Below are 14,396 nucleotides of genomic sequence, written 5' to 3' on the forward strand. Positions count from 1 at the left end.
AACTTCCGTCCCATATCCAACCTCCCGCTGCTAGCAAAGCTCACCGAGAAGGTGGTGAACACAGAGCTTTCGGACTACCTGGAGGAACACAAAATCCTATACCCCTCCCAGTATGGCTTCTGCAAGTCTTCCAGTACCGAAACCCTCCTCATCTCGCTAACAGACCACATCCTCATGGGCCTATATAAAGGGATTTCATTCCTGCTAGTTCTCTTAGACATCTCCTCAGCGTTTGACACCGTGAACCATAGCATCCTTCTCAATCGTCTCTCAGACATTGGATTATCTGGACACGCCTTCCAATGGTTCAGCTCTTTCCTCAACAATAGAAGCTCCAAGATCACTATCAATAATAAAGAATCTCCTAACTTCAAATCTACTCTAGGTGACCCCCAAGGCTCCTCTCTATCCCCCACCCTCTTTAATATCTACCTACTGCCTCTTTGCCAGCTCCTCACAAACCTTAACCTTATTCACTACTTATATGCTGACGACGTTCAGATCCTGATCCCTGTAAAAGAATCCCTTCCAAAAACGCTCTCCTTCTGGGAGAACTGCCTTAAGTCCATCAACCACTCACTCACCAGCCTGAACCTGGTCCTCAATGCAGCCAAAACAGAAATCCTTCTCATCTCCACCGACCATTCTACCAGCCATGATCAGACAACCTCTATTCCCCAGACCACTCAAGTAAGAGATCTAGGAGTCACCATCGATAACCATTTGAACCTAAAAAAATCAATCAACAATATTACGAAGGATTGTTTCTTCAAGCTCCAAGTTATGAAAAGACTCAAACCCCTCCTCCATCTCCAGGACTTCAGAACTGTCCTTCAGTCAACAATATTCTCCAAAACCGACTACTGTAACACTCTCCTCTTAGGACTCCCGATCTCTGCCACTAGACCACTACAGATGCTCCAGAACTCAGCAGCCAGGATATTAACCAACACCAACCGGAGAACTCACATCACTCCTATACTTAGAAACCTACACTGGCTACCTATTAAATACAGAATTTTGCACAAAGCACTCACCATTATCCACAAATCTATACACAACCAACTACCTTTAGACCTTCAGTTCCCACTCAAACTATACACATCAGCAAGACCCATCAGAGCGGCACACAAAAGAACACTTCAAGTTCTCCCAACCAAATCCTCTTGTCTAACCTCCACGAAAGAACGGGCATTCTCCACAGCTGGCCCCATCATCTGGAACAACCTGCCGACTGATCTAAGACTGGAACCCTGCCTGATTACCTTCCGAAAAAAACTCAAGACTTGGCTTTTCATCCAAGCCTTCCCTTAAGCCTAACATTGCAACAGTTCTTTCATTTAGCCCAATAGACTAAATGACCGACCCAGCCACTGTATACTCATACGTTCTCATTCTCCAGTTTTTTCTGTCCTTTATTTCCTGGCTACTCTAGCCCCCAAGTTCATTCTCCCTGTTATTTGTATCTGCGCCTCGGCCTTCCTGTTATGGTTTTGTTCAGTTAACCCCTAAGTTTGATGTAAACCGGCCTGATATGAAGCTTGTCATGAAGTTCGGTATAGAAAAATGGTAAATAAATAAAATAAATAAATCTGTACCGTTCCTCCTTAAATCCCAACCCAGCAAGGGATTCTGGGCCAGGGTGGATCATGGCAGACCAGGGATAAGAGACCAGGGCCCAGAGGGTTGTGAGAGGTCCTGGAGAGCAGAGATGAAGACTTCCTATGAGAGGACAGGTTGCCATTGATGTTTGAATACTGTCAGAACAGCAAGGTGAGTTACATCTGTTTTTTTATTTTGCTTTCGCTGTAAATACAAGTGCATGTAAGGAAACAGCCAGAGTCTTCCTCCTTTGTTTTCCTGGTTGTTTCCCAAGCCGCTACCATCCAAGTTAGCACAAAGACCTCCAAAAGAACTGATTACACAGATGAATCATGAAGTCTATATCTGTCCTACGCAAAATAAGAGGGAAGATTTTGGGAATCAAAAATATTTTAACTGAAGCAAATCACCTTGGTTAAAATGGAAATTGTATCCAGTATTGTAAGTCAAATACTACTTCTTGGGATCCTTGCGTATAATTATACCTAAGTATAAGGATCTCCAGTTTATCCTTGTTTGGAGATTGTATGATTACCAGCTAAAGAATGAAAAATCACTGGAGCATTTACAAGAACAGACCAGTTTGTTCTTGGACGAAAATGAGCCTTCCTTATCTAAGAGAAACGTGCTTTGAAATGCTTTCAAGGCAGTCCTGAGAGCACATGGGATTGCTTTTGTTTCTCATGAAGAAAATGAAATGGGAAACTTTGAGGCAATTGAAAGATAAATTATTTTAGAAGGGGACTATAAATAATGTGACTGTGACTACACTGAGAATAAATCATTGAAAATTCTTCAAGAGTGTAAAAAGATCAAACAAAACTTAGCATGATTAATGCTGATAATGTTGCTAGCTACTCAAGGTCACTGTGTATATAAATTTGGTTATAAAACTGAAATTACAAGCCCATTGGTTGAGGGTAGAAAATGGCAGGCAGTCTATCAATGTAATTCGTTCTTCTGGTGGTAAAATGCTGGAATCTGATAGGGCTTATTGATGTGTGGAATATTATTCTGCTCTTTGTTCTTCTAAATTAGCTGTTGAGGATTCAGAAATATACTGTTTACTGGAAAATTTCCCTCAAGTTGGTCTTTCAGAGGAAGAGCAGTTATTATTATTCGACAAGCTGCTTTTAGAGGATAATTTTATAATACACATCCTCCCACTCCTACGCAATTTATACCTTCCCAAAGTGCCAATTTTCAAAGCAAATTTAAGCGCATTAGTGATCTTTGAAAATTATCTTAAATAATCCTTACAGTTACATCCTCTCTTTGTATCATGTAACTTGTGCAGATTAATTTAGGTTTGGTCAAGCATGTATTTTATTTTGTTTTATAGTATGCTGTATTTGTTTTAAATATTACTTGTATGTGTTTTATGATTGTTTGTGGTGTAATCCGCTCTGAACAGATATGTATCTTGGAAGTAATGGAAGCAAGACCTTTAAATAAATAAAATCAAAAGTTGGTGAATTTTCAAAACTTTTGCTTATATAAATTTTAATTTATGCATTGATGACACTATCTCATGCTTAACAATCTCTACCAGAGATTTTGGAAATTATAAAGGAGTATGGCAGTTTCTCGGGCTTAAAGTGGAACCTTGGGAAAATCAGAAGCATTAGATATTCATGCTCAATTACAAGTCAATTGGAGATCCTCATCTTAGGTCTATAGTCAACTGTATTCCATCTTTGGCCGAGTATGCTCAAATATTGCTTCTGATTGACAGAGACATGCTGAGGCCATACAAAGATTGTCAGCAGTATAATGGTTGCTACAACAGCTTCTATATTCACAGACTTGATCTTAGATGGCTAACAATAGATTTTTGTTTTGTCAGAACATACAGATTCAACACTTTCAATATCTATACTACACGGTACACGTGTGCTAGAAAATGGATGCCTATCACATTTCTTCAAGCCATGTCTTAACTATTTCTTCATTAAAGAAAACCCTGCCTGCATAAAATGGTCAAATTAAATTTTCTAAGACCATGAGGGCTACATGCTATGTGCTATCTGGGTGATGCCAGCCTTTCCAGTTAGACTCCAGTCTGTAAAATCAATATGATCTTTCTTTTTTTTTCTTTTTAGGATATTGCCAGTTGGAAAGGGATTCCAGACCACAGACCTTATCAGAACTAGACTTGCCAAGTTCAGGGTCATTAATCAGGATGACCAAGACTGCCCCTGTACTGTGATTCTTATGAAATCCTGATTGGAAAAAGTTAAGAACATCTATATGGATTAAAAAAATATCCTACAGTTGCATGTGAACAGCTTTCTTAAATCATTTTTCTAGGACGGGCATATTTGATATAGGGCAGTAATAATTTGTATCACCCCAATTCAAGTTTGATTTCTTATGAGATGCTGAACAACCACCCTTTCCATGAGCCAGGCATATGGTCTTCTGCCAAGAACACATTTATTCTCCATCAACAAGCAGAGCTGAATTAGTCATGGCATGTAGCCAATGTCATCCAATGGTGCTGAATGAATGCTTCTCTTAGCTCATAGAGTTTTCACTCTACTGACTTTGTTCCACAGCGGCCTTGCCTCATGAGTCCCTAAGTCTTTTTTCATCAAAGCATCAGCAAGGATGTGTACCCTCGCTCTCTGTGTTTTCTTGATTGAAATTTTCTGGTATCTTCATTCTTGCTTCAGCAGCTCCTTCAACCAGCACTTTTCAATGCTATCTTTAAAAAAAAAAAAATCATCTTTTCTTGATAGGATGTCTGACACCAAGAAGCCTACCATTATTGGCTTCAAAAAGACTGTGTAAGCAGTAGGATAATGTCCATTACATCTGTTACCAGTGACTATTTCTACCAATATGTAAGTTCTGAAGAGCTGCAGCTTGTTCTCTTCCCAGAGCAAGGCTTTAACTTGCTCATCAGGTTCCAAGATAAGCAGAAGCTCCTTAAGATAATCTTCCTTTTTGCTGGAGCAGGCTGGGGCCCTCTCCACTTCCTTGGGGTTGAACAAACAAAAGAGGTGCCATTCTTAGGTGTAAGCCCTCTTGAGCACCATGAAGCTCAGGGTCTAGTAAAAACAAACACCATTCTTCGGAGCTGGTGGCATTTGGAGTGGAGGAGTAGCCTAGTGGTTAGAGCAGTGGGCTATGAACCAGGAGACCAGCATTTGAGTCCTGCTGTCACTCCTTAGGACCTTGGGCAAGTCACTTTACCCTCTATTGCCTCAAGTACAAACTTAGACTGTAAGCCTTCTGGGGATAGGGAAATACCTACAGTACCTGAATGTAAACCGATGTGATATGTCAGATTGAATGTTGGTATATAATAAATACAAAAAGATTTCTCAAGAGTGATGGGACTATTGAAGGCAAAATTTACTATGATAATAGCCCAGCAACCTTCATAGTGCACAGGGTTCCAGAATATATGTCTGGTAACTTAGAAGAGCTACTGCTTCTTCGTGCAAAGGATATAATCATCGGTTGCTTAGGTCCGGGTTTCTAACATTCTCATTAAGCTAGTCACAAAAATATTTTTTAGAGAGTGATACTTAGCTTAACTGTGGTTGAGAGCTGTGAAACAGCTTACTCTGCTGTTGGTTGCCGCTTAGGTACCGCTGATTAACTCGATGATCTTGGCTGTGCTGAGGGCTCCTTACAGGTCTGCGAATGTGAGGGAACTAACATCAGAACTTTAAAAGACAGTGCGTCCTATGGTACTTGGACAACATGGCGGGATGCAGTGCCCAAGCCGGACTGGGGACGCCAGAGAGGATGGCAGGCAGACACCGCGGCAGTCAGATGTCCATCAACCGCGGGAGGAGTCACAAAAAAGGTAAGGTGGGTGGAGTGGAGACGTCGGGCAGCAACAGTCGTAACAGTACCCCCCTTCAAAGGGTGGCCTCCTCTGCGTGTACCAGGTTTTGGCTTCAAAGGATGTGCGAGATGAAATTGATGGAGCATCTCTTTATCAAGGATATTAGTCTGAGGCTCCCAAAAGTTTTCTTCGGGGCCGAAACCTTCCCAAGAAAGAAGGTATTCTAATGTTTTGCCTCGTCTTCAGACATCAAGAATGGCTTTGACCTTATATTCTAGGTTGTCTTCTGCATTGATGGCAGGTGGTTCCTGAGTCTTGGAAAAGAATTCACTGAGTATGAGAGGTTTCAAGAGTGAAACGTGAAAAGCGTTGTGGATGTTTAGTCCGGGTGGTAGCTTCAGACTGTAAGTGATGTTGCCAAGACATCGGAGGATTGGAAATGGTCCAACGTAGCGAGCAGCAAATCGAGTGGAGGGTAGCTTAATGGCCAGGAGCTTTTTATTGACGATACTATAATTTCTCTCTGCCGGAGAGAATTTTCGGGAATAATAGGAACATAGTAGGGATTTGCCTTTCGTGGATAACTGGCTCAGGACAGCCCCTACCGCCACATCAGATGCATCTACTTCCACGATGAACTGACGCTGCGGATTTGGATGGTTGAGACAGACATCAAGAAGAAAGGCCTCCTTCAGCTTCTGGAAAGCATCTATTGCCATCTGGGACCAATTCTTCGCATCGGCACCCTTCCTGGTAAGGGCCGTAATTGGTGCTACCATCCAGGAGTAATGGGGTATGAACTGGCGATATAAATTGGCAAAGCCCAGGAAGCGTTGTAGGGCCTTGACCCCTACCAGCTGTGGCCAATCCCGAATGGCCGCCACTTTATCAGGGTCCATATGGATGAAACTATATATCCGAGGAATGGCAAGGATTCCTGCTTGAACTGACACTTCTCTAACTTGGCAAAGAGACGATTGTCCCGTAGTTTCTGTAGTACTTGCCGCACTTGTACTCGGTGAGTGGGCAAATCCTTAGAGTACATCAACATGTCATCGAGGTACACTATAACCGAGGTATGCAACATATCCCTCAAGACCTCATTCATGAGGTTTTGAAAGACAGCAGGGGCGTTGCACTAGCCAAAGGGCATGAATAAATATTTGTAGTGCCTGTCTCTAGTATTGAAGGCAGTCTTCCATTCATCGCCGGGTCGTATCCATACCAAATTGTAGGCACCCCGGAGGTCCAACTTGGTAAAGACCTTTGCTCCTTGCAGCCGGTCTAGTAACTCTGGAATCAAAGGCAAAGGGTACCTGTCCCGTCGCGTGATGGCGTTGAGGATGTGGTAATCGATGCAGGGTCGCAGTGACCCATCCTTCTTGGCCACAAAGAAGAATCTGGCCCTGGCAGGGGAATTAGAGGGCCGAATGAAACCTCTGTCCAAATTCTCTTGAATATATGAAGACATGGCCCGAGTTTCCAGAAGCGACAAGGGGTAAACCCGCCCCCTGGGAGGCATAGTGCCTGGGACAAGGTTAATGGCACAATGAAAGGGCCGGTGTTCCAGGAGAAGTTCAGCCTTCTTCTTAGAGAAGACATCTTCAAAGTCTTGGTACTGTGGCGGGAGTGCCATGGGCGTGGTCAAGAGAGGCCCACCTGGACGAGGAATATTCATCAGGCAGGAGTCAAAACAAGACGGGCCCCAAGCTGCGATCTAAAGGGTATCCCATTGTATGACTAGGGAAAGTTTCTGTAGCCAGGGTAAGCCCAAGATGATGGGGTGCATGGATTTCTCCAGTATAAGGAAGGAGATCTCTTCTACGTGCAGGAGACCGGTACGAAGGACCAAGGGCTTAGTGCAGGTAGTAATGCTCCCTGGTAGGACAGTGCCATGAATCAAAGATACCCGGATCGGAGGAATTCGAGGTTGGACCCCAATCTGCAACTGCCGGACGAGGTCTGCGAGAATGAAATTCCCTCCGGCTCCTGAGTCGACCAAAGCCAGCATATCAAACGTACCCCCAGGGTAGATGAGGGTAACCGGTACAGTACATGAGGAGGCAGAACATGCATTAACTAGGGTCAGCTCCCCATTGATCCCTAGGTTCTGGCATTTCCCGGCCGCTCACCACATCAGGCTAGAAAGTGCCCCTTGCCACCACAATATAGGCACAGACCTTGAGCATATCATCGTCTCCTCTCCTCCTGTGAGATGGGACCTCGACCCAACTGCATAGGCTCTATGTCGTGGTTTCCGGGAGAGGCAGAGGTGGAGGGTACTGGTCGGGGAAATGTATGCCCAGAGTTACTGGGTTTATGACCAGTCGTCCCTTCCCGAAATGGCGTTGGATACGGTGGTCCACCCGTTCAGCCAGATCAATCAGGCTGTTCAGGTCATCCAGGAGGTTTCTTGCCATTAGCTCTTCTTGGAGTCTTGAAGAGATACCTTTCAAGAATATGCTGTGGAGGCTGTCGTCCCCCCAGTCTAGCTCGGCTGCAAGGGTATGGAATTCCACCGCACACTCGGCAAGGGACCGTTTGCCTTGGCGTAGCTGAAGTAATTCAGAGGCGGCAGTGGGCCTGCGAGAGAGCTCATCGAAGATATGTCGGAAGGCAGAGACAAACTGTTCCAGATTCCCTAGAAGGGGATCTTTACGCTCTCATAGCGGAGAAGCCCAGGCCAGGGGCTTCCTACACTTTCCAACAAAGAAATAATATAACTGGTCTTAATCTGATCTGTCGAAAACTGGGAAGGCAGCAAATTGAATCGGATGAAACACTGATTGAGGATTCCACGGCAGTACTTCGCTTCCCCCGAGTACCGTGAGGGTGCCGGCAGCTGTGTGGGCATCGCAGGTCCAGGGTCGCCCACGGCAATTGGCACAGGAGGTACCAGTTCAGGTAAACCATCAATCCGATTGGCCAGTCTCTCTATGGTCTTCATCAGGGCATCCAGACAGATTTCCTGTTGCTGCAGATGCCTAAAGAACTTACATTCTAAGCCAAGGAGGTCTGAGAAAATTGTAAGTTTTCAGGTGCATAAGATTGTTCCATGGGAAATAAAATTTGTCTTCTGAAGCCAGATTTCTGTCAGACATTTGAAATAATTCTGTAACAATGCAGTTAAATTACACCAATTTTCAAAGCAGATTTATGCGCACAAATCTCCTTTGGAAATTATAACATCAAATCTAGCCACACACATTGCTAAAATGTGCACAGAAATGTATGCGTATAAGTGCAAACTCCTCATCTCTGCCCCAGGCATGCTTCCACTTAGTTTCGGTGAACTTATGTTTACCCGTATAATCGGGTGGGCAATTTTATAAAAGTTCATTTCTGTTGGGGCTTAAACTCATACCAACTGTTATAAAAGCTCCCTGCTCCACCCCATGACCTGATTTGATAGACCCCCAAAGCATATTCTAAAATAAAAGGAAAATACAGAGCACAGAATATAAAATCACAGCATTAGAAAATTCAAAGAGGATAATAAGGTAACTGCTCTAAAGGAATCCAGAACTGAAAAGTCCTAGAAAAGCAAACTACCTAGATTTCAAAGCTCCCTTGGTGCTCCCAAAGGGATTCATAAAGGGGCAATTCTGTGGAGAGATATGGAGGACCTGACATGGAAATGACGTTGAGCTGATGTCAAGTTCTGCCCACTTCAAATGCCCCCGGGCTCTCCTAAGCCCCACAGCGATTCCTGCAACTAGCCCTGCTTAGTGCTAGTCGCAGGAATCGCTAAATGCACCATGACACGTTGCTGGAGATATGGGAAGGGCCAGGCCCTGGAAATGATGTTGACCTGACATCAAGCAACCTCCCTCTTACTCTCTGTTTGATTTCTTTCTGGCTGGTTCTATCCACACCCAGGGCTCTGTGTCCCTGACAGTCTCAGCCCCTATCTTTCTCTCTTATAACACAACCTGCAATTTCCTAGGACATGCAGGTAACCTCATGTCTGTCTTAATCTGTTCTGTTTCTTCACTGACTTGGAGAAAAGAGCTAGGTCACAATGGAAAGATATCGCCTACAATTTATTTTATGTATGATACTCAGCTGGTAGGAGAGGCTATCCAAGAAATAAGATCCCCAAGTAATAAAACACTGCATAATGTTATTCGACCTCTGATACTGAGAGGAACTGTATTGATTCCTTTCATTGGTTATCACTTTTCACTTTGTAATCCAAGTAAAGGAAACGCAGACAGAACCTTGCTCAAATAGATCTACAGCTGCAGCTGCTGGTGGTGCAGGGTGGATGCACCCAAAGATCAAGTCATAAAGAGCTTATTTAAAATGTTCATTTTATTAATCTTTGTTTTATTTGTTAGTAACCCCCTACCTTTCAAACTATTTCATATATAAACATATAAAGTATTTACCAAATATTCCCCATATTTTTGAGATCTAGAGGGCTAATACCTCCTGACATCTGGATTTTGTTAAATAGCAGCTGTTAAAAAGGTGAACATTTGAGAAATATTTTGGGTGGTCAAAAGCCATTTATCAGTGCTCAAACGAAGATATTTGGGGTACTTAGAAGAAGCCACAATAATCACTTTCTTAACATTCTCCACATCATCTATGAACTGGTCTAGAAAGGGTTATTCACACATAGACACTGCTTTTTTTATTCACCTGCCTGAACCCTCAGATCTTATTAAATTTGCTTTTACTCAGGTTTAAATATCTCTGGAAGATCTGTTAGTGTTATGGGAACAAATTTGATATTTTTTTTCCTTCCATAACAAAAAATTGAAAACCTACTCATAACAACCAATGCCATTTAACTTCATCACATACAACTATGTTTAATGTTATAATGTAAACCGAATTGATATGTAACTTTGCTACATGAATTTCGGTATATAAATAAGTAAACTAAAGAAAATCTGAAAAATTATTCCTCTACTAAAAATGGCTACAGTTTTGCAAGCCAGGGGCATTTTATCCGTTCCAGATAAACTTTGGCTATTATTTAAGTAACTAAGCTGTTTTTATAAATTTATGATTTTAAAGTAAGTATGGTTGATACAGCAATATTAGCATTAAGCCTTTATATTCATTCACAGCATATGGCAGGAGTAGCCAACTCCAGTCCTCAAGAGCCACAACCAGGCCAGATTTTCAGGATATCCACAATGAATATGCATGAAAGAGATTTGCATGCATTGCCTCCATTGTATGCAAATCTATCTTATGCATATCATTGTAGATATCCTGAAAACCTGACCTGTTTGTGGCTCTCAAGGACTGGAGTTGGCCACCCCTGGCATATGGCTATCATGATAATTCATGTCTGAGGCTACATAAACTTTAAATTAAATGTTTTGTGGAATATAATTGCTGCAAGTTTCAGTGACTGAATATCAAACATCTCCAACTACTATTTAAGCATGTCTTTGGACATGCCACCATTGCATAAACATCTACAGATGATAGCTGTTTGACATTACAGTGGTCTCCATAGCTTACATCACTTCAAAAACACTTCCTGAAAAAGCTGGACACCAGCAAAGCAAGGGCCTTTTATTGGGGTTCAAGTTTACATTGTCAGAGACCCAAAGATATTGGGTCTTTAAAAACAAAAATATCTCTAATAATTTAGGGATAACTGTGGGATTTAAGGACATTTGCTTTGATTCAAAATCATTTAATCCTAGACAAAGAGAAACCATTTGTTGCTCCCGTTGGTTGCAGATGGCTGTGACCTCTCATGCTCACCTCTTTTTTTCCCTGCACCAGCGATTCTTGGACGAATGGTGGCCTCCGCCTGCAAACGCCGCCTTCCCCGGCATCCCCAGGACAGCGTGGGCGATCCTGTCCGCCATCTTGAATCTGGGATAACCTAGGGCACGCGTGCGATCGCCAGGACCTCTCTTGTACACATCATGGCGGGAACCTTGGAGGCGTCACCTCCACATGACGTCACCCACCAGTGTACTTAACCCACTCAGCCCTTCCTACTTGCGAGTTAGCAAGGACTTCCTTCCTGCTGAATTCCACCCTTCGTTTGAGATTTCGTTGTTCCTACTCTCCAGGATTTAACGCTTTAGGTACCCGATCCTCGGGGGCCTTGTCGCATTCCAGCTATCTGCTCCTCGGATGGCCTTCCACCTGGGGAATCTCTCTACTCACGTTTGGGACTTTCATTCGTTATACATCGTGAGTACAATTCTCTACTGCTTCCATCTGTTGCTGAAGGAACCTCCGGTGTACCCCATGCCTCGGGCCATTACCGTGCTCGCCTCACCAGACTCTCGTCTTCTACTCTACACTACAGAGTTGGATTCCACATCTCCCCAGTTCCACTGACCTCCTGTGCCTCAGCTACCATCAGAGGTTCAGAATCCTCGGTGTACCCAGCTCCGCAGGCCATACCGGATCTGCATCAGGTACTCTACTCTGCAGGAGGGATTCCCCGGCGTACCCTGCTTTGCGGGCCACTACTGGGGCCACCACCAATGGATTCTTCTACTACTCTGGACAAGTGCCTATCTTCCCACTCACTGGGCTCTACTCCTATTTTCCAGTATAATAAAGTCTCAATATTTACTGTGTCCTTCACTGCTGAGACCACACCCATCATGGTGAGTCCCCACAGGGCTCCTCCCTGTGGGTGGAGTCATCTCTCCCATCGATCCAGGGTTCACAACCATACCAGAACATAACACCATTTTTACCAATTTAGATATAGGTGTGAGAACCTCTGTATATAATGTTCTGCTTGTTATGGAAGTCTCTGATTAGTGGACCCTTGGGCCGACTTGCTGGAGACTGGGAAAGATGGTCAATGTCTCTAATGAATAGCAGGCCGGGAGGCAGATGTTCAGGCAGGATGTAGATGCCCTTCACCCTGGAAGCTGGTATTCCCCCAGGAGGAGCCCGTAGGAGCCCAACCGCTAGGACTTAGGTGGCTTCACCCTTGGAAGCCGAAGCCCCCCCGGGAGGAGCCCGTAGGGGCCCGGCCGCTGGGACTTAAGCGGGTAGTGGATCAGGACAGGTAACTAGAACCAGACTAGGACAGTAGCAATACTGTAACTGGGTTCGGGTTCTGGAACCAGGCAGGAACTGTAGCAAGACTCGGGTACTGGAACCAGGCAGGAACTGTAGCAAGCAAGCAAGGACCAAGCAGGTACTGTAGCAGGCAAGCAGGAACGGAGCGATGAAACAAAATGAGTCGCTCCGGGGCACAACGCAACAGGGAACCAGGAGGCTAACCCATTGCAAGGCAAAACTGGATGGCTGCAGCCGGCTTATCAAGGCTGCGGCGTCTGACGTCAGGATCTGGGCGGAGTCAGCACTGGCGGGAATCGGCCTAGAAAAGCACCCAATTGGCTCGCGCGCACGCCTAGGAGGAGGGCATCCATGGGAGAGCTCACAGCGGCGCAGCCCCAGCGGGGACGCCGCCAAACAGGCTGCCAACCAGGCCTCTGGAAGCGGGAGCAGAAGGTAAGGGCCTGGCCGCGGTGCTCACAGCCAGAACCGCAACAGTACCTCCCCTCTTACGCCCCCTCTTAGCCGGTCCGGGTTTACTTGGGTGGTCCAGATGGAACTGGCGTAATAAGTCCTTGTCGAGGATGTTACGAGCCGGTTCCCAAGAATCATCCTCGGATCCACAACCCTCCCAGGCAAGCAGGTATTCCCATCGGCGTTGATGGAACCGGACATCCAAAACTTCTCGCACTTGATACATGACCTCGTCCGGTACGGAAGGATCCGATGGTTCAGGAGCCCGGGAGCGGTACCTGGATAACACAAGAGGCTTCAGCAATGACACATGTATGCGCATGGAGGAGGGTAGGCGTAGACGGTATGAGACTGCTCCCACTCGTTTGGCGACTCAAAAAGGCCCACAAAATTTCGGAGCTAGTCTTCTAGACGGAATGCGTAGCTGTAGATTTCTGGTGCTAAGCCAGACATGATCTCCTAGGAGGAAGATGGGTGCTGGCTGACGATGCTTATCCGCCCACTTCTTGGCGGACAGGGCGGCTTTACAGATCCTTTCCTGGGTAGAGATCCACAAGGAACGAAGCTGGCGAGCTGAAAGTTGAATTGCCAGGAGTGCACTAGATTCAGGCGAAGGTAGGGGCGGTCGAAGTTGTTTCCCATAAACAACGAGGAACGGCGAATGTCCAGTAGCAGCATGCGTGTGATTATTATACGAGAACTCCGCCCACGGGAGTAGCTTGGCCCAATTATCTTGTCGTTCATTCACAAAGGCACGGAGAAAAGTCTCCAAGGTTCGATTGGTTCGTTCCGTTTGCCCATTACTTTGAGGATGGAACGCTGACGAAGGACTAAGTTGCACATTGAAGCGTTTACATAGGGCTTTCCAATAGCGAGCTGTAAACTGTGGTCTTCAATGGGAGACTATATCCTGCGGGAGACCGTGAAGTCTAAAAATATGCTGAGCGAATAGGCCAGCCAGGTCAGGTGCCGAAGGTAGCTTTGGCAAAGTGCGCCATCTTGGAAAATCGGTCCACGGTTACCCAAATGATCGAATTACCTCCTGAGGCGGGAAGGTCCACGACAAAATCGGTAGAGATGTGTGTCCAAGGCTCCACCGGGATGGGCAATGGTTGCAATAGGCCCCTGGGCTTCCTGATGAGCGGCTTTTGGACAGCACAGGTCGGGCATGAACCCACAAAGGCTTGGATGTCCTGTCTCACCGTTGGCCACCAATAGAAATGGTTTAGCAAGTTTAGAGTCCCTTTCCAACCAACATGGTCCCCAGTGAGGGAGTCATGGGCCCAAGTGAGAACTGCTCTCCGGGAGCGGCATGGAACGATGGTCTTCCCTTGGGAGGACACTGAGGTTGCAGCAAGACTTACTTTCTCAGGGTCCAAGATGTACTGAGGTGTGTCCAGAGTCTCCTCGACCTCAGAGGAGCGCGAGAGCGCAGCAGCTAGAACGTTCTTCGAGCCGGGTCGGTAGCATAAGGTAAAGTCAAACCGATCAAAAAACAGCGACCACTGGGCTT

The sequence above is a fragment of the Rhinatrema bivittatum genome, chromosome 1, assembly GCF_901001135.1.
Source record: "Rhinatrema bivittatum chromosome 1, aRhiBiv1.1, whole genome shotgun sequence".
Lineage (NCBI taxonomy): Eukaryota > Metazoa > Chordata > Amphibia > Gymnophiona > Rhinatrematidae > Rhinatrema > Rhinatrema bivittatum.